Raw genomic sequence first — 22,490 nt, forward strand, 5'->3', positions numbered from 1 at the left:
TACTTGTAAATTCACCCCTAAGTTAGGCCCAAGCTAGCCCTATGGGCAGGGTGCTATGTATGTAGAAGGCAGGACATGTGCCTGGTTGTGCGGCCTGTCCTGGTGGTGACAACCTATTAGGTTTCTCACCGCTGTGAGTGCTGCCTTCTCATAGGATTGCAATGGAAATGCCCTGCCTTATGTCTAGGGGTATTGTCTGATTTATGAGGGGTTGCAAAGGCATGTTTGGTATTGTTGTAATGGTAGTGAAAAGTGCTGCATACTGGTGTTGGTGGATTTTTTATTACCGTTATAGAAATGCCACTTCTAGAAAGTGAGCATTTCTCTGTGATTATGACGCTGGTGTTTTGCAGCTTGACTCCAATCCATGTCTGGGCAGAGTGACAGTTGGACTTTGTGCATACTTTTCAGACAGCCTGTACACGAGGAGGATGGAGGTCTCACAGAGGTGCATCTACATACTGAATGGCCTTCCTGGGCTGAGAGAAAGGGAGGCGGGGCACACCTCGCGCAAAGGGCTCTTTACCCTCAACTGATGTCTGGAGCCTGTGCTGTGGGAGAGAGGGGACACTCCTGGAACCAGATGTAACTGGTTGGAACCTCCTCTCCCCCTCTTTGTTAGAGGTGTACAAAACTGAGTATTAGTACAGGGGGTTTTCCCCATGAAAGGAGATACTTTTAACATACTTGGAACTGGACACAGGATGCTGCTGGAAGGAACCGCCTGGGACTGCTGCTGCTGTGCTGAGCTGCGACCTGCTGGGTCACTAGGAGAAACTGCCACTTACTGTATACCCCTTGTGCTGGCCTGCTGCTGGGCCCTGCCATTGTGTCTCCAGAGACTGGGTGCTGTGGCCCCTGTCCTAGGCAACTTTTTTCCCAGCGCAAAAGGAGCGCTTTGCCTAGGGTGCAGATCACTCCTCTTTAATCATCTAAGCACCTGGTGAGCACTTTTCTTCCTTTGCTAGAGTGTCTGGATAGCCCTTGCTCTGAAAGTACCAACACAAATGATAGCGCTCCTCTGGCTGTTCTTGTGGTGCTTGAAGAGCACGCTACCTTCGGTGAACGTAGCGCCTTGCGAGTGCTTAGCCGTGGCTGCCAGGGAGAATCACTGCCACAGCCCAGCCAGGCCAGATCAAAGGAGAGCCGCAATGAAAGAAACGAACCTTCGGAGTGGTGCTCCCGGGCCCGGGAGCATGTGCATAGTCACCCCAGGGCACTAACAGGAACCGCTGGCCGAAGGAAGATCACCACCGCAGCCCGTATCACGAAGTGATCATGTCTCTCCCTGTGTGGGGGACCCGCTGACAGAGGGCTCGTCAAACGCTCCAGGAGGAGCACCCTGTCAAAGCAAGATCAGTGAGACCTCGCTGGGAAAGGGGGGGGGGGAAAGGGCCAGGTAGCAGCTGTGCCGCGTGTACGCGGACGGTTGCCGGGTGGGTTCTTTCTCTTCCTTGGTGTGACGAGTGGAGGCTGGCAGGAGCCGCCACCCTCAAGAGAGACGGGGTGTTACTTTGATGCTCACAACAGTCCCGTGGGGATCATTATAGAAGCGTTGGAGCTCCTACGTTTCACTTATGGGGTTGGGGTAATGGAGTTGAATGTGCATCTCTGAAACGCCTTGATAGTTTGTTCTGGTGGCGTTACAGTTATCATCACCCATGCCTTGGTGTGTGCATTCATGCTGACGTCTATGGGGTGATGACCAGATGTTTCGTACGACACATATATTATGGTGATGAGTTCTTGTATGACGTGCCATACATTTCCAGGAGTTCCTGTTATGGGGATTTATGAGAGTACGTTCACTAGGGCAAGTGCATTTTTAGTCACATGTTTACTGTGACTTGCAGAATAATGAGTGACCTATGTTTTATATGTGACTACTTCTGGCTTTCGCAGAATAATAGTACTGTGTAATGTTCTGGCACCTGCTTGGGTAGCAGGGTATTACTGACATGTTGTGTTTGGTCTAACGATGTAGTGTACAATACAGTTTATTTGTATATAACTTAGTGTTGTGTTTCCTATGTGTTGAAGATAGTGCGTCACATGTGTTTGTGTTGTGCAAACGCTTTAAACATTGCCTCTGGGATAGCCCTGACTGCTCGTGGTAAGCTACCAAGACGGTGAGCAGGGGTTATCTTGGGTGTGTAACTCCCTCGCCCTGACTAGAGTGGGTGGGTTCTGCCTGGTTTAGGTGCATACCTTAGCCAACCAGAAACCCCATTTCTAACAGGCACTCTTAAGATGGTATTGTGAGGAGGGAATGTCACAGGTAGTGTCACTCACACTAAAATGTTTATTTACACTGTACAGCCCATAGGATGCAAAAATGTCTGGACTGTCATAGCCAAGAATGAGAAAACATTGTTGCTTCTGGTGACATATCACAAAGTACCATCCCCCTGCCCACAGAAGAAAGGGCTATGACAGACCCTATCCCATAGTATAGGCCATCAGATTGGTTGATGTTGTCACCAGCTTGACCCTTATCACATACCAAAATGAGGTCCTTCCAACTTAATATACCACATGACACAGACAGAGGAATGTACAACAGTCCCTAGTCAGAGACTCACCCTATTACAATGGTTAGGTATCTAGTGGGATGCTACACACCCACGTCAGTGTTGTGGCAAAGGCACTATGGCCTGCAATGGGGAAACACATTGACAGCTACATGCAGGGCATACAGGATCTTTATCAACACAATGTGAAGATAGAAGAAATGGTTTACACAGGATGACATGTTACCAGGCCACATTAAAACACTGGTCCAACATACCTGGGGAAAAAAGTGTATTCTGTATCTCAGATGACTGTGCAGGCAGCCTGGGCAGGGTACTCACACAACCCAAATTTGTGACAAACATGTACCTTGATTAATTCCACGTGCCAATAATACAATTCTGAAATGCCCACACGAGGATGGTATGGTGAAGGGACATGGAAGGAAAAAATGACATATAAGGAGTTTAGGCAGGCAAGGGCATACATGAGACACAAAACTCATTTTAAACTTCTGTTGTTTCCCTAAGAGTGCAATGTGACTGTCCAAAACAAAGGACATCCCCGAGAAAGGCACATCTTCCAATCTGATGTAGCCAGCAAACCTGGCATGTATTATGCATAGCATGAGATGTCCCTTCTCATGGTGACAGAGATACCCTTCTCCACAAATCCTGACCCCCTACGGCACCCCATGCAGTCACAGTAATCACAGAACATCACATACTTACACTCAAGTGAAGTACTGATTGATGAGATCTGCCCACATGTCTTCTCCTTCATCCTCATCACCGTCATCCTCCCTTGGCATTTCAGAGGGCTCACACGGTGGCACCACCAGTTCCCCCTCATCTGGGAGGTATGAGATGTTTCTCCTCAGAGCAAAGCTTTGGAGCATGCAGCAGGCCACAATGATCTTACAAACTTGCGGGTGAATACAGGAGAACTCCACCTGATTTGTCTAAGTTCCGGAACCTTGCTTCAGGAGCCCAAAAGCCCACTCCACAATGTGGCATGTTCTTCCATGTGCCTTGTTGAAGCGGACTTCCACTAGCGTAGTTGGGTTCCTCACTGGTGTCAACAACCATAGACGGTTTAGGTGGGCAGAATCCCTAGTAAGGAAATACGACATGCGTGCAACCATCAGTCAAGATCAACGTCTCATTAGCAGCAGACATAGCATACAAACACACATGACATATGTTACTTACCAACCATCCAGGCCCCCTCTGTGTAGCTTTGTGTAATCAGCTGGGGAATTGCGCTATTTCGCATAATTTAAGCTTCACAGACTTGGGAAATGTAGAGGTCTTCCAAACACACTGCTTGGACACTGATGGAAAGGAAGTTCTTCCTGTTCCGACAGACCTGTTCATTGCCATGGGGTGGAAGCAGGGCTACATGGGTACCATCAATTGCTCCCATAACATGTGGGATGTGTGCCAAACCACAAGACTCTGCTTTCACATGAGCAAAAACCTCACGCTGAGGATAATGAATGTAGCTGTCCAGGTGTTTCAACATTGCTGAGAGAACATCCTTCAACACCAAACTGAACATAGACTGGGATATCCCAGCAGATAGGGCTACTGTGTTTTGGAAGGACCCTGTGGCCAGGAAGTGCAACACTGACATTACTTGTACTATGGGTGGTATGCGATTTGGTTGATGTATGGCTGGCATCGGATCTGGCTCCAACTGATGACATAAATCCATGATTGTCTGCATATCCAGGCAGTAGATCTGAATTACGTCTGTTCTCCATGGTCTGCAAGTCTGCTAGTGGATGGTACACAGGAGGGTGTCTGATCCTCCCCCTCGCAGGGCAACTATGTGGGCCAAAAAGAAAAAAAAGGCAGTCACTCAATGTGTCCCTAGCAATTTACATACTACATGTCAGATATGAAATGTGTCATGTCATGTGAGTCACTGTAAACATGATACACAACACACACCAGGGCTAACACTTGCACATTTATGAAACTATAGTGCCTTCCTTATTTACCTATGTGTTCAAAACCTCTATCTGGACAGCAACCTCATGTCCGAATGACTCCATAAACTGCCTGTGAATCAGTGCCCCAAAACCTGGATTACACGTGGGGGTGAGGGTGATGGCTGCACCCTCAATAATGTTGTCACATCTGCAGGACCACATAGCTACATAACGGAAATGATTGAGCTACATGACAGGACAAGGCAACCACTCAATATTCGCGTAGACTGTTGTGGGTACACTAGCACATCCAAGAGCTCAAATATAGTAAGGTGCTGTTGCTTGCAACATTCAGACCTATATGGGTCTATTCATTACATCCTAGAATATCAAGTTGCAATAACCAATGATTGTTAAATGTCTCATTTGCTGGTTGATTATGCACATTGCATCTCACCTGCTAAACTTGTGCCAACTGTAACAGCAAAACATGTGCTCTTCACAATGTGATCTGTATTGTACATCTGCCACTATAAGGAGGATAATTGTTCATTTCCTTAACAAGCAATTAACTGCCAAAAGGCACATGTGCACATTTGATTATTTAAGGATGCTTATGAGTCTGAGGCCTTGCTTGGCTTCATACCTATTGCTCTGCTCACCTGTCTCCAGTCAAGTCAAATTCCTTGTCCTCCAGCCTGCCTCCACACAAGTTCCAGTGTACCTCGTTCTCCGACCAGCTTCCAGCATTTCTCGTTTTCCGGCGATCCTCGCCCTCAGGTCGACTTCCTGAGGAGTCACGACTCTCCTCTTCAGTCTTCTGCCAATGATTCCACATTGCCTATAAAAGAGAAAAATAAGAAAGGTGAAAAAACCCAGTTTGGGTTCTTTTGAAGTTTTCAAGCAAGTAACTTCATTTCAAGGTAAAGAAAGATTAATCGCTTAATGTGTGCTGCACTCAAATCTAGAACATAAAACAGAGCTCTGTCTTTTAAATAGTTTATGACAATAAGAACTAGCGTAGTCTATCGCTTGGGTGGGATTCCAAGATATTGCTAAACAGACATTAAGGAAAGATGTATTTCCCGTAACAAGCGCTCCCCTGAGAATTAGGAGATCGGAATTAGAGCAAGTTTATTAAAACTATTATTGGCAAGAGATTACGCCAGAACACAAGAAGCCCTTTAGGCGAGTTGATTGTTTTTGAGTTTGGACATTGCTTCAGAAACTCTGTGAAAGTATTGTAAAAAGAGGAAGAGTCTTGTTCAGCCTCAGAAATGTATGTAGAGAATGCACAATAGGTCAACAATGACTGACATTATGAAATGTATAATTCTGCAATAGTTTATACAAGTTCAATGTACTAATGAAGTAATTCTTTTGCAGCCCAGAATCCTAAAAACCAAGAACCCAGTATTTTGAGAAATCAGTAGCCCCGATGCCCAACACGACACAAAATCCAGGGTTCAGCTGTCCGATTCTGCAGTTCACGAAGCAGAAGTTGGTATTTTCTCTTTTTCTCTTCCCAAACCCCCTTCCCCTGGAGGACTAGAAAGAAGGCAATGTAATCTTCATCGCGGTCACGTCAGTCTTCAATAGAATTGGGAAATTGTCATCACCCCATCGGAAGGCCTGGAATTCATTCAGGTGAGTGGCTTGCACAGAACACGGACATCGTTTTTATAATTGTGATGCATCAAAACATATTGTGCAACTACATTGTATGCTTCTAAAATGGCGGCTGCCTGACCTACTCCACTGGACATTAGGAAAAGCCTGTGACTGCGAGTGGAAATCATCATGGTGGGAGGTAGAGGCTACAGCGGCGGACACTGCCATAGGATAACATTCCTGCCTTGGGCGGGCTTGGGCCAATGGCAGTGTCCGCCGGTGGTGACAGTTGCGAATGTGGCAGACGTAACTGCCATCTTCTGCTGAATCCCGCACTTGACTCCTGACACTGCTGCCAGCAAGACCTCCATGACCGGAGCGGCTGTGCACTGCTTCTGGGAACAATCATGCAGCGTACGACAGGTGATAGGGCCCCTGCCTTCACACTCGAAGAGCTTGAGAAGCTGGTGTAGGAGGTCCTACCCCTTGTATGACCAACTCTATGGTGCAACAGAGGAGCAGGTAAGTGCACCATGTTCATACTTCTCTGTGCCTCTACTTATCTTAGCTTTAGTCATCCTAGGCTTAAGTCCAGTTTATATGATTGTGTTTGCGAAGCCCTGTAGGTGCCGTCAGTGTGCATTAATGTATGAATCAATGGGCATGTATCTATGTCAAGTGATAGGTTGTAGTCCTGAGACAATGTGGTGAGTGTGCATCGAGTGTTCCCTGAGCCAACTTACATTTGATGCACATGGCTAGGTGTAGTGTCATGACAGCCATCCCAAGCGTAATCTAGCCACAAGATGTTTGTAATGCGTAGTCACATGGTTGTAAGACAGCAGGAGGGTCAAATGCGTATTGTATGTGTTGGTTGGCCACCATTTGAGCTCTTTCTGGGTTTGCACAGTGGTCTCTGGCCACATCTGGCCTTGTTGGACGTGGTTCTGAAGCCAGGTAATGACTCAATATGTCCCTCAGCTGTGCACATAGCCAGCCAATATCAAGTGGCTGTAGGCTACATGATGTGCTGTGATGCACGTGATTTTTTGGGCATGGTGTATTGTGTAGGTGTGTCTGCTCAGGCTGCAGAGAAGGAGGCTGTGTATTGTCAAAAACTGGACATCCGGGCTGATACTGATTCCCACAGTATGCCACTGTGCCCATTCCATTTTCCTGGACAGCATGTGATCATGCCAAATCATGCCTCACTGCAAATATGCAGCTTCTTGAGCCAATGTCCACTGGTTACTATGGGAACTGCATTGGGGGCAGGGTAATAATGTGTGACTGATGCTAACATCATCTCTGACAGTGTGTCACACATCCTTGACAGATCCCTTGATCCCGCAACACTGTTTTCTCTTTCATCCAGCTCTGATGTGTCCAGTGTAGGTGCCTTTTATTTTGGACACTGGATATCTGCAGGCAGTGTGCTGCTGAGTGATGTGCCATGATTTTAGACTCTGTAGTTAGTGTTATGAAGCAGAACACATATAATGCATGGCCAGGTTTCTCTTTCAGTACTATACGTTTTGTGAACACGTGTGGATGTGTGTACAGTAATGTTGATGTGACACACAGACCACTACCAGAAGTAGCAGGTGCCTGCATCGGTATCCTCCAATGTCCACACATGGACAAGCTTGCCTATTTGTGTGCTCAACATCTCACTCTCTTCAATGTGGTTGAAGCACAATAGGTCTGTATGTAGGCTTGCTGTGACAGGTCAAGACTGTATCCAGTGGGGGATATTTAGAGGTAGTGGATGTTTTTGTGCATTATTTGCAGTGTGCTTTATCTGTCACTTGCCACTTTGTGAGATGTGTTCCATCGTGTTCCTGGTCAATGTCATGTGATTGGCTCATGACATATGCAGTAGATGTATGACATATGCTAGCCTTACAGATGGTATGATGCCGAAAAACTTTTACATATGTGTTCATCGGGTCCTGTTTTCGTTATGACACATTTGCAATGGTTGTTCAGTTACTGTGTTGCCCCAGACAGGACTGTGTCACCGTCATATGTAGTCAGACAGAAACATTCATGCTCATAGCAAGTCATTAGTCATGTTTAACTACATTAGCTATGATAGCAATGACAGGTGGGGCAGGGTGTAAATCCACTTGATGACAATTTGTACCCTTAATGTGATAGGATGGTTGCAGGTCCACATCACCTGTGTGGTGTTTGGGAATTGTGCCCTGAATGTATGGATGCATCATGGATTGACTTGCAGTGATGTTTGGATTACATGTGTTTGGGGTTAGGGATTCATCCACAGACAGATGCCATGCTTGTCATATCTGAAACATGGGTAGTTTTGTTGCTTCTCTTTGTACAACAATTTGGTGTCCTCCTGATAGTGACTTCAAGATCTTTGCCCCTCCTTCCTGCATGGTACATTTGTCTACTACACCAACACTCACAAGTAGACATGGAAATGGGTGTGAGACATTGGTGGGCGATATCCTGAACCTAACAGGACCACTCATGTGTGTATACTGAAGACATCGCTCCATGAGGTTTGGGACCTGACTTCATTGCTGTTCCATGCTAAACCACATGTGGTGCACATCAGGGTGACCTTGCTACTACCTCCTTGGCTCATTTTAAAAAGGTGTGACTTGTGGAGCTGTACATTGTTGTGAGGTGTGATCATGACATGAATGTTTCCATGTCACCTAATCCAGGTAGGGGATGTTTGAACCATTGTTGTCTGCCTTTCCTTACCAATCACTTATTGTTAAGACATCATATTGGTGGAACTTAGATGTGTGCATAAGCTTGTGTCAGTGTAATTGGTATGCTAGCTTACAATGGTATCCAATTGTTGGCTGCTAGTTCCATGTTTGTGAGCTGCATGTGGCACAAGTTTCAGGTGGAGTAGTCACCTAGTTGTGTTATGGTTATTGTGGTAGCTAGAGTTTACCCATGCTATTGTAGTTACCTAAGACCAGGATTTTCTCATGCATTACCTTTGTGATTTCAGATGGCATGCATGGTTTTGTACTGACACATGCTGGTGCGACTTTGCTGTCACTTCATACAGTGAACAACCTGACATTATGGTATGTTTTAGCTCTGTGTTGTGATTGATGTGTAATCATGTACACGTTATGACCTTACTTCACTTTCTTTTTGCAGTATCAGCACCGGCAGGCCGGAGGGCAGACGGGCCGAGCCAAGTGGGGAAGCATCTGGCCATGGGACCTCAGGTCACGAGACGACTGACAGCAAGGCACCCAGTGGCCCAGATGGTGAGTGGAGTGCCACAGGGGAGATCGGATCTAGCTCTACATCATCAAATTCTTCCTCCAGTAGCCACTCCCTAGTGGTGGCGGACCCATCGGGGGACCTCCCCAGTACCATCCTTGTTCACCACCTCGTTCTATCAACACCCTGCCTGTTGCTCCCCACCCAGTTGGCCGTGCCTACTCACCCAAGAGGATGAGTGCCTCCTTTGCTGCAGGATCCTCAGCCCCAGCCCCTGTTCCCCCTGCTACCTTTAAGGAGGAGGTTATTGACCTCCTGAGATCTAACTCTGCTGGTAAGTCCACCATTGTGAATGCCTTTCAGGGACTGGCAAAACAAATCCAGCAGACTAATGCATTCCCGGAGGGCATTCACGGTGCAATGGCTGGTCTACAGAGATATTTCTAGGCTTTGGCCTCCACACTGATGGCAGCCAGTCACCCTTTCTCTTTCCAGTCAAAATCCACACTTCTCTGACCCACCCGAAGCACACAGACAGGCTCACATGCATCCACCTCAACAGCCAAGAGAAGCGCAGACAAACACAAGCACCACAAGACAGACCATGGCATGCACACAAACAACATCCACCTGCAGACACACCAAGTCGCAACATGCCCTGACACCCGGAGCCCTAGCATCACACACACGTGGCACACCTACAGACACCATCACAACAGTCACTGATACAGCCACCACACCCATCCTACATGCAGGCACTACCCAGGCAGAACTTCAGACATCCACCCCAGTCACCCCATCCGCAGACAACACAACCACAGACACACCTACATGCAGCACATCTACCATACCTACAGTCACCACCCCAACAGACATGGCACCCCCCACACTACCACCCCCCTCAGACAAAAACACAAACGCCCTCACTCACCCACCCACCGAACAAACTCCCACCACACACAAGCACACCTTCCACAAACATGCACCCAAGACAGCCAAACCTAAACGTCATACAACCACTCCCTCAACCTCCAAATCCCAACCCCCTTCTGATGGCTGTCCTCATGTGTCTAACAAAGTTTCCTTTGTGCCCTTGACATTACCCCTGCTCATTCCCCGCCACTCCTAGAAGGATAGTTTCCTACCCCAAGTCCCTCCCATTCACCTCCAAGGCCTCCCTCCCAAGCGTAAACCCAAACTCAGTTCTCCCAAGCCCAAACTCCCCTCCTCCACTGCCCCTGATAATCCCTGAGGTGCCTACCTGACCACTTGATGCCCCAACGTGTGGAGGTTACTTGGCAGACAATATCTAAGTTAGGTGCCCAGGGCTTTGCCCTTATTTATTATGGACTGACCTATGGCCTTGGCTTTTTTTAACATATTTATCAATTTATTAAAAACCAACCAGTTGTTGGTTTTTTGGATATACCTTTGTCCTGCATTTCCATCCCAAGATTTCTGTTCCTCCTGGTTGACACTGAATGTGAGCCTGGAGTTGTGTGTGTTTGGGCTGCTTGCTGCTCCATGTGGTGTTTTTTGAAGTATGTGAGTTTGTGTGCGGTGCTGTTGTCCCCCAAGGGTAGGGTGTGTGTTGTGTGAGATGGGTATTTGTATGCAGATTGAATAGTGGTGTGTTTGATTGTAGTGGTATGTGTTTCTTTTTGTGTTGTGGGCATGTATGGTGTATGACTTGTCCCTTGATATGGCTATTGCCCGCATGTACTGTGTATGTTCTTGAGTTTTGTCAATGCCGACCTGGAGTGCTGAGTTGCGGTAGTTTGCTCTGCATTTCAGTGTGCATGTGTTTATTTAAGTGTGTATCTCTTGCAGCTTATTGGAGTAGGGGTATGTCCCACAGAGTGCGAGTTGTGTGTACTTTGTTGCCATGCCCTACCACCACTGTGTGACTGTGCATGACAATTGATATTGATGTTGCTTGACCCAGATATTCAATTGTGGCCAACTGCTGTGCGCATGTTGTTTGGGGCCTTGTTCAACAAGATATATGTCCCAATACAGCCTCCTTCCAAATATGGTCCTGCTGCTCCCATCGCAGCTGTGCAGTTGTTGTTCAGGTGGTGCGCTTTGTGTCTTTTATATATTTGTCTCTGTGTGCACTGGGTATGGCATTGTAGGTCCATTGTGCTATGAGCATGTGTGATGTGTGTGTTGACTGCAGTGTTGTGTGTTGGTGGTGTTGTGTGCGCGCCATGGCAGATGGATGTATATGTGTGTTGTATGTGGGGCCACTGTTGGGTGTGAGTTTGTGGAATGTATCTGTATAGGTGCATTAGTTGTGTTGATGCTTTGTGTGTGTGTGTTGTGTGGCCTTCAGTGTCCCTGATCCTTAGTTGTGTAGCCGTGTGTAGATGTGTGGTATTGCTGTGCAGAGTGTGTGTGTGTGCTGGCTGAAGTGTGTGTGTTGTTAATGTGTGGGTGTGGGTAATACGCTGGTCCGCTCCGCCAGACTGTTCGTGGTAAGACTGCTGCGGCCAACATGGCACTCACAGAACCACCAAACTTGTAATGAGGCCCTTAGTTTTTTTTAAAGTTCTTCTACATACAGTTTTCACCCTAAACAGACCTGTTAGGCCACTCCCCCTCTACACAAATCACATAATAAGTGGTCATCTTAAGCCGATGTAGGATTTGTTTACAGAGAGTACACCATATTATCTTAAGAACCCTCTGAAATAAAACTATGTAGGACCATCTTTTCAAAACATTTTCACATCCTTATAATGCAGAGAATTACTTTGCATTACTCAATTTGTTCCTCCTATTCAACATTTATCAGTAGCACACATTATCACCTACTGTATTCTAAGTATTCTTAAGCATAAAACTAAAACTTAACCAACATACTTAAATAATATTTCACATAGAAAATGACAGTTCATATTCATGAAGAAGGCAGAAAAAAGTAAGACACTTGCATTTTCTGTAAGTTCTATTCATCAACAGCCATTAATAGCAATGAAATGTAAAGAAGATGTAAACAGGTTAGCTCACAATTGTTAATATTATACACTGTTCAAAACAAAAGTATACATTAATAGAAGTGTAAAGAAATATACTAAGAATAAATACTGAAAAAAGAATCAATGTATTGAACGTAGTTCAAATATGAGATTTGTCCCACATTCCAATTAGGACACGCATGGAAACCAGAAGCAAAAGAGAGTTCACCTCTCTCACCTCCTTACCAACCAGAGATAAACTCAAGAGAAAAAGGTTATGCATGGTGTATTTGCATGTGTGGGCTTGCACCTGTCACCCAATCACATGGCAGCATTTTTTTAAATTTGTACTGGGAACAGTCTCTATTGGTTGAACCTAAAATAACCCTTATTTACATGTTGGACTGGATTTTGGGAATCCACTGTGAAGTTCTAACCTGCAAGCTTCACTATATGACGCTTATGTATTGGGTTCTGTTGATCTATTGTGGTGCTGAGCACCGCACCTCATGTAAGTCCACAATGGACATGCAAAATACCCTGAACATTATTATAAGACTGAGGGAAAGGGAGAGTTAGGTTACTATAATCTATTTCTATTCCCTCCATTTCATTTGGCGATTGACCTGCATAGTGTGTCAACCCAATTATTTGCTTTGTCTTCTATATGAATGTGCACACTCCAATACATCCTGTCCCCATATACCTTTCCACATGTTCAGTTTTCATAGAAACAAATTTGAAAATCCTTACAAGGCAGCTACAGGTCAAGCGTTTATAACGCTTTGTCACCTCTGCAGGTATGATTAAGATTCTTATTGGTAGTTACCTTCTACTGTTAAACACAGAAGCCACTTACAAACAACCTAACAGTAATGATATGTTTCCTCCCAATCACAAGTTGCAATGCAAATAAAAGTTATTGACTTCCTAACCAAGTATTAAGCACTCAAACATTAGCCAACCACAGCCTTTGCTCCGCCATTTTTGTTAAACTTCTGTTCACTCTCTATTCTGTTTGTGAGAATTTATCATTCTGCTACGGACACCTCCGGTATCCCACTCCTGCATACCAGCATCATGCAAAGAGGGTGGATTGTGGGCCACAGCTTTGTCTTTTGGTCAGAGAGCATGCCAAAAATGGTGGCATTGACAGAAAGCTTGGATTTCTCCAAGTGGATAATACTTGGATTGGCCACAGAGTTACGAAGTGGCATCAATTGTTGCCTATGATTGTTAACATTTCGGATTATGAGCAATCAGACCTCATGACTGTGCACTGAGATGACAATGATCTGGCCAAACACACAGGGGTTGGACTTGAAATCCAAATGAAGGAGGCACTGGCACAATTGATGGCTCTCTTTTCTCATACTGCCTTTATATAGTCCAATATAAATTAAAAACTGAAGAAGTGGCAGAGGTCATCTCACATTAGCCCAAAGATTGAGAAAACTAGCAGACATGTTAATAAGGCAATTTTATCACTTCTCCGTGACCACAGGATGTGGTCCATTTTTCAAAATAATAGCTGCTCCAACATTTCAGGAGTGTACCTAAAGGGCTGAGACCATCTCACAACAGAAGGGAACTTTAACAACCTCAAGAAATTTATCCTGTTCTACCCATAAGTGGGCACAACACACTATTAAAACAAAGGCACTTTTCAAAGCCACCTAATGAACTTATGACATAATTTTATTTTTTCAAGTCTTTTTTTCATCCATGGATCCACTGCAATGTCAATAACCGGTGGAATACATATTTTTCCAGGAAGTATGCAAGAGAATGTGTGTTGTGGTCTGTATAAATGTGTGTCAGTGTGTGTGAGAGTCTATATGTCCCTCTCAGTGTGAAAGTACATACATATACATATATATATATATATATATATATATATATATAAATATATATATATATCCATCAAACGTTGTCAAAGCCTCACAGGGACAAAATTCCTCGACGAAAAACAACGGGCCGTGACTCCAAGCAAGAACGCGTTTATTATTGAAAAGAAATCCTAACGCGTTTCGGAGCACTGGCTCCTTGATCACAGGTCAAAAGACATGCTCCATCGTACATATATTTAAACTAAAGAAAAAACAAACAACATCAACAAAGGACTCTAAACACTTGTTACACAAGCGTCAACCATTTTGAAATGGAATTCATGTAATACATTACCTAATCACAAAAAGTCTTATTTCATATAAATAATCACACATTAACTCCTTATTCACTCCTATATATATATATATATATATATATATATATATATGTGTACTTGCATAATTTATGCAGCACTCGAAGTCTGAAAAGTTTTTTGTTTGTTTGTTTTTTAACTTATACTGGGTGCTCCCTTGTGCACAGACAAAGCTAAACCTCTCTGAAGAGCTATAATGATACTAAAACATGTGTTAGTTGTTGCTTTTAGTCATTCCAGATTTTACCAATCCATAGCTGTATTTCTGTGCCAGGAGTGGTAAAAGGCTTTTGTCATTTTACAGCTCAGCACGGATAGCACGGTGCTAATCCTATGCTTAAAGACTTCATGTATAAATGGCAATAGACCTTGTCCCTTTCTAACTCAGCATGGATGGCGCTGTGCTAATCTTATGCTTAACAACTATGCAAGAAAAACAGACATTTTAGGTGAGCAAATTAAAGAGTGTCACTGGTGTTATAGGGTGCTCTCCACAGGAGCTGCTCTCCACCTAAACTTGGAAACTACTCGGAATTCTCCACTTCTTTTTTGCATAATTTATGCAACACTCTAAGTCTGAAAGGGTATTGTCTTGAGATATAAATAAATGTTGTTGCGTCATTCCCATGATGACGAACACGCTTACCAGTGAAATTACGGACAATTGTGGAGTCGCATTCTTGATGCATAGGAATATGATCACATCTCCACCAAACAAAGAAGCACTTCATGAGTAGCCAAGCCCCTACTTTATGTTTAAAACGCTACACAAATTCACTGGAAAAAAACTAAAATGTTACAGGGACTTTACAGTTAGGAAATGGAAATAAAATAAGCATAGAAATTCACTTGAAAAAACAAAGGTTACAGAGATGGTATAGTTAGGTTCTCAAATCAAATGTACAAACCCATAGAAATTCTGCTTTTATAATTACAGTTATTTCAAGTAACTATAACTTGTGCCCTCGCCACGCACTGCTAATTAGTCCATCGATTACATCATTCATAATATCATCTATGCATCACTCATAATATCACTGCAACATTTGCAGTGTTAGTATTGATGAGAAAACTGTGCATGGCAGGGGCATGAGTTATAGTTACTTTAGGTGCACCAGTTTTAGTTACTTGGAATACCCATCACTGTTGAATTTCTACATTTAAAAAAAATTAGATTTCCTAACTATAGCGTCCCTGTAACCTTGTTTTTTTCAGTGCTTTCTATGGTTTTTTTTGCTCTAAAGTAATTTTAATTACTATTCGTTAATCCAACCACCGTCTGTGGACAGGCCTCTGCAGCCAAACCCTATAACCACCCAACCCTGCTACTTGCATGGCCTTAGGCCGTGTGCAGCAGGGGTTGGCCTCAAGGCCTGGTCTGCGGCCAACCCCCTATGATCATCCAATTATGCTTGACCTTCAGCCATGAACGGTGGGTGTGGGCTGCAGGTCCTGGCCAGGCTCTGCAGCCAACCCCCTATAACCACCCTACCCTGCGGGGGTTGGCTTTCAGCAGCAGTTGACAAGAAACAACCCACTTATCACAGTCACAACATGAGATTTTGGCCTGAAAAAAAACGGGGAAAAAAAACGCAAGAAAGCAAACACCTCCATCAAGTTTTACAGATAACTTTTCAACGTGAAAATGCAGAGAAAACAGGTCCTTTGCCCTGATCATGCACCAGAAATTTGGATGAATAGTACTTTACGGAAGTGGAGCTTGAACTCAAGCACCTCCTTTGTTTATATCTGTAAGTGCTTCCCATTGAGGTTTAATTTCTGTGAATTGAGTATTATGCCAAAATGAATCCTGCCATGCCTATTTATCCAAGAAAAGCCACCATTTTGTTAAAATGTCTACCCAACTGGAAAACTTTCTGTTGGCTAATTAGGAAGTGCTACCTTGCTGGGTCAATGTACAGTGCATCTCCTACACTACAGCTACCTAAAGGATGCTGTGGTAATGTATCCACTGACCTTGTGTATCTGTAACTTAGCCACTGTTACTACTCCTCAAGCGTCTTCATCGATAACTTTGAGAAGGAACTGCAATTCTGCAGTTCCACCTTGAAAAGATCTTTTATTTTCCATCTCTGGGACCATGGGCAGAGCCTTAAGACCCAGGGGTCCTACCGGCTCCTGTCTTCTGCAGGAGCTGGCATTGCTCCCGTACTCCGGGAGCTGCTTTAAAAAGCAGCTCCCTGCATGCAGGACAATATTTTCACCTGTATGCATGTTAGCATGCACAGAAAGACATGAACACTACGCTTTCAGCAACCGGGAGCTACTTGACAGCCCCTGCTTGCTGAAAGTGGAGCTATGTTTGCTTTTGCTTGGTGGGAGCAGTCAGCTCCTGCCAAGCAAGAGCAAACAGCTGCCTCCTGAGGGTGGGCACCTTGGGGGTAGCAGGAGCTTGCCCTGAGCGGTGGCAGTCCCAGTTCCACAAATGGCTCCAGGAGGGGGGCGTGCACCCCCCTCCTTATATTGTATTGGCCCCAGGGAAATAGCAGTCCCTGGGGTGGCTGCCCCTTGCAAACATTTGAATTTCTTGCCCCAGTGTGGTGGAGGTCCCCGGGGCCCAGGGGTGGTGCACGGGCCCCCCACATACATTTTCATTTCTTGCCCTGGAGAGGTTACGGTCTTCAGGATATGGCGGGGTACCACATAGGCCCTCCCGGCATACATTTTAAATCCTTGTCCCGGGAAGGTGGTCGTCCCCAGTGCACAGGAGTGCCACATGGGCCCCCACATACATAAAGTACTCCAAGATCCAGTGCTTGCTCTTGGTTTTATGAACACAATAATTGGCCTGAGGAGTGTAAAAAAAAAAAAAAAAAACTCTAGTACATGTTTATTGTTGTTTTGAATGCAAATGCTTTATTTAAATGTTTTACATACTTTACAATGTCTGTTATTAATTATGAATAACTTTGAATATGTTTTGCAATCATTTGGTTTAATGATGGTTTCTAACATGGGAAGGGTGTTTTATTAGGGTGGTGACCTCTTGATAAAGCATATATATATATATATATATATATATATATATATACACATACATACATATACACTGATGCCCCGACTCCTTGACTAAGCCAATAGGCCTGCTTTTTATATATTGAGGAAAAACTTTACCAAATTTACTGTAAACAACATATGTCAAAGTGATGTTATAGTGAGGTGAAAAGGTCACTTACAACACTTTTTAAACTAAAAAAAAAACTAAAATTCATCAGTTACATATTATGGGGGTTATTACAACTTTGGAGGAGGTGTTAATCCGTCCCAAATGTGACGGATATACCACCAGCCGTATTACGAGTTCGATAGGATATAATGGACTCGTAATACGGCTGGTGGTATATCCGTCACTTGACCGTCAATTTTGGGACGGGTTAACACCTCCTCCAAAGTTGTAATAACCCCCTATATCTCTAATGACATGTTCTATGACATCTTTGATAACATCACTGCAACATCTGAAATTACATCATTGATAACAACACTGTGCATGGCGGGGCGTGAGTTATCGTTACTTTTGGGGCCTGAGTTAGAGTTACTTGAGTGTAGCAGGGTCGGCGATACCCCGCTTCACGAAGTTTTCCCAGGGGACAAGGAACAATACCCCAGGGCGCCTTGCAGAGCGTGGACGTGACGTCAGGTGACATCACCCCGGAACTTAAAGAGACGATTGAAGGCATGGCAAGGACAGCATTGTGTGAGGAGGAGGAGGAAGAGCGCGCCGAGCCGGAGAAACAGGAAAGGAGCAGAAGTTCCGACAGGGCAGAGGATGGCTGAGACGACAACCAGGACGCCGCGAGCTGGATCTTCGTCTGTTAATGATCGGACAGGCACCAGAGCCAGCCAAGTCCCTGGAGGGACGTGGCTCACGCAGGTATGTACCTGCTTGTGGATCTCTCAGGGTATCACCAAGTTTGGGGGCTATTAGCATTCGCTTTGTTTTAGGTTAGAATCACTCGCTTATATAGAGACACCCACTAGTGCATGAAACGGGCTCCACAGGGCTGAGTGTTAGGGAAACAGTACACGTTTAGAGACACTCACCGGATCTGAGCCGAATGTCTACTGCTCCCCGGAGCACTCGCCTTCACACAAAACACCCTTTCATTAAAGGATAAGAATTACCACCAGAGTTTTATATATATATATAAATATATATATATATACATTCACTTTAAAAAAACAAAGGTTATCGGGATGTTATAGTTAGGCTCACATTTTAAATGTGCAAAACCATAGAAAGTCAACTTTTACAGTTATAGTTATGTCAAGTAACTATGACTCGGGCCCTAAGGTAACCATAAACTTGCGGCCCTGCCATGCAGTTTTTTCATAAAAAATGTTACTGCAAATATTCCACTGACATTATCAAAGATGTTAGGAGTGCCGTAATTTGTGGGGTAACTAACAGTGCACCAGAGCTAAGGGATCAAGGTGTCCCCATTCTGGCCCCTTTTCTTTTTTTTAAATCTTTTTGAAGCAGAGTCCCAACATGGCTGCCAACACTTCTTTGCTGAAGTGGTGGCAGCCAATCAGATCTCAGCACGAGATCGGGAAGGTTCAAGGAGCCTCAAAAACTACTGAACACATTTACACCAAATAACCAAAAGGCTGCTTTCTGGTTCAAGAGCTACCCTTATGCCAAAATTTGGTGCAATTCCGTCCGGTGGTTCGGGCGCTATTCCTGTTCAAAATCCCTATGGAAAAAGCCATGGGGAAAAAGTGTTTTGGGATCCCCCTTTTTCTCGGCCCCCACTTGATGGATCACCCCGAAGCTTTACAGACAGATGCTGAAGTGAGAATCATAGTTTTTGTGAAAATTCTGTGAAGGTTTATCAAACAGCGCCGAAGTTATTAGCAAAAGGAAAAACGCTTTTTCTATAGATATCAGGTCCTAACTATAACTACCTAGTGGTGACAGCCACTAGGTAATATATATATATGAATATGTGGCAGTCGCCAGTAGGTAGTTATAGTTATGACCTAGTTTCCATAGGAAAAGCGTTTTTTGTTTTGCTGATAACTTTGGCACTGTTTGACGCCTCTTCCCAAAATTTTCAAAAGTAGTTTCCAACTCACTTCAACTGCTGTATTAAAAGTTTCGGGCTGATTCATCAAGCAGGAGCCAAGAAAAAGGGGGTCTCAATACAGGTTTTCCCCATTCAATTTCCCATAGGGATTTTAGACATGCCTACAGCCTGAACTGGTGGATGGAAATACACCAAATTTGGCAGAAAGATACCTCATGGTCCAGAAAGAGCCCTGTTTGTGATTTGGTATAAATGCATTTAGTAATTTTGTAGTTATTAAAGGAAAAACAAATATAGATAACTAGGGATGTGGATCCACCGTGGATCCGACAGTCCCATGCTGATATCCGATTGGCTGCCAACACGTCAAACAGGAAGTGTTGTCAGCCATTACCCCCCTCTCCCCCCCAAAAAAAAGTTCAACTTAGAGAAAAGGGAGCCCAAAAAACCCACCTGACCCAAAAAATATTTTTTTTACGTTTTTTGCCACAAAATCATAGAGGATCTGAGAATCTGGGATAACATTTAAAAAAATAAAAAAAAAAATAACCAAGAGTGGTCTCCCACGCTTGTTTGAAGTTTAGTGTGGGCCAGGTCCTAGGGGCATATTACATTATAGTTTAAGAGGAGTGTGGTGCACGCCGACACCCTCCCCTGCCCGCTCTTGGCTCTGGGGACCGCCACCTCCCTAGAGTAGGCTGATTATACTTTTAATTATAAGAGGACAGCACAACCCCCCTCCTGATACTTTTAAGAGTCTCTGAGACAAACACCTCCCCTAGGCTTCATTAATATTCTGGATGTAGGCCACAGTGTAGCACAAAACTATGGACTCTTCATGGATAAAAAAGCAGGTGAGGATCCAACTTGGTTACAATGCTTATCTATCATTGCTTGATTGGAGCACAGCCTCTTCTGTGGTGACTGTGAAAAGCAGGATCCTTCCAGGGCTCTCTTGCTGAGAGCAGAGTTCATCCTTCATCCTTTTAACTACTATGGGTATGCAGATGCACAAAATAAAGCTCCATCGGATTTACTCCACCCTGTATAGGTTAGTGATATGCATCAGTCCTCCCACGTTTTTCCAGCTTCATGGACAGCTTATCAAAAGGCCCGCAAGTGTTTGTGAATATGAGCACCTCACCAAACAAAGAAGCACTTACTTTATGTATCTAAGGGGAACTATCCTTGTTAGGTGGAGATTCAACTCTTTGTAGACTCGCTGTCCTCTATATGAGGATTCATGTTAGCACAGATTGTAGTAGGAAGACGCTTGAGGAACAGTGACATTCACAAAATGACAACAGACATGGTCAATGAAGGCATTACCTCGTGGTCCTTTACATGGTGATAAAATGTGACCTATACATTTACCCAATGAGGTAGCACTTACTAATTAGTTAGCACAAACTACTCCAGTTGAGTAGACATTTTGCACAAAACTGTGGACTCGTCTAGGCTAAATAAGCAGGTGAGGATCCATTCTGGAACCAATGCTCATATCACAGAAATTAAAACTCAATGGGAAGCACTTACAAACATAAACATAGCAGGTGCCACAGTTGAAGCTCCACTTCTGTAAAGGACAAATCCTCTGAACCTATTGAACGCATTCAATGCAAATCAAGGGTGCTTTCTCTGCACGTCCATGTTGAACAACACCGGTGGGAAGCCCCCTCTGCACATGGCTAAAGGCCATGCGTGGCGTCGGGGTTCAAGGCTAGGACGGGTTGGCCACAGGCTAGAACCTGCAGCCAAGCCACGCCACACGCAGCCGTGCATGGCGTGGAGTTGGAGGCCTATGGGGAGATGGCCACAGGTCAGGTCCTGCAGGCAAACCATGCCGTGCACGACCAGAGGCCATGCGTGGTGTGGGGTTGGATGCCAGCGGCCAACATCCGCCACACTTGGCCAAAGCCTGTGTGCAATGAGGGTTGGATTAACCTAAGGTAATTTAGTATTACTTAACGTTAAAATAACCTTAGAAATTCACTGAACAAAACAAAGGTTACAGGGATGTTATAATTAGGAAATAGAATTAAAAACACCTTAGAAATTCACTAAAAAGCCGAAGGTTAGAGCGACGTTATAGTTAGATTTAGATGGCAGGGAAGCGAGTTATACTTACCTTTGAGCACACGTTGTAGTGTCTTGGACAAAGTATAACTGTTGAATATCTATGGCTTTGTGCATGTAAAATCTCAACCCAACTTTTGGAAATGGCCTTTCTGCAGGGTCACCCCCAAACATTTTGCCTTCTTCCTTCTCTTTTTCTGACCTCATTTTTGCTGGCTTCAGGACTCTGCGCACATTACCACTGCTAATCAGTGATAAAGTGCATATGCTCTCTCCCTAAAACACGGTGACATTGGCTCATACCCTAGTGGCATATTTAATTTACTTGTCAGACCCTATCAAAGTGCACTACATGTGCCCAGGGCCTGTCAATTAAATACTAGTAGTGGGCCTGCAGCCATGGTTGTGCCACCCACAAAAGCTCCTAACCATTTCTTAGGCCTGTCACTGCAAGGCCTGTGTGAGCATTTTCACTAACACTTCGACTTGCAATTTAAAAGTAATTGCCAAGCCTTAAACTCCCCTTTATCTACATATACGTCACCTCTAAGGTAGGCCCTAGGTAGCCCATAGGGCAAGGTGCTATGTAGGTAAAAGGCAGGACATGAACAGGTGTGTTCTATATGTCCTGATAGTGTAAAACTCCTAAATTCGTTCTACACTGCTGTGAGGCCTGTTCCTTCCATGGGCTAACATTAGGACTACCGTCATATACTTTTTAAGTGGTAGATTCTGATCTGAAAGGAGTAACCAGGTCGTATTTAGTATGGCCAGAATGGTAATACAAAATCCTGCTAACTGGAAAAATTTGATTTAGTATTACTTATTTAGAAATGCCCCTTTTAGAAAGTGAGCATTTATCTGCACTTAAATCCTTCTGTGCCTTACAATCCACGTCTGGCTAGGTTAGTTGACAGCTCCCT

This window comes from Pleurodeles waltl, chromosome 6, assembly GCF_031143425.1.
Source record: "Pleurodeles waltl isolate 20211129_DDA chromosome 6, aPleWal1.hap1.20221129, whole genome shotgun sequence".
Classification (NCBI taxonomy): Eukaryota; Metazoa; Chordata; class Amphibia; order Caudata; family Salamandridae; genus Pleurodeles; species Pleurodeles waltl.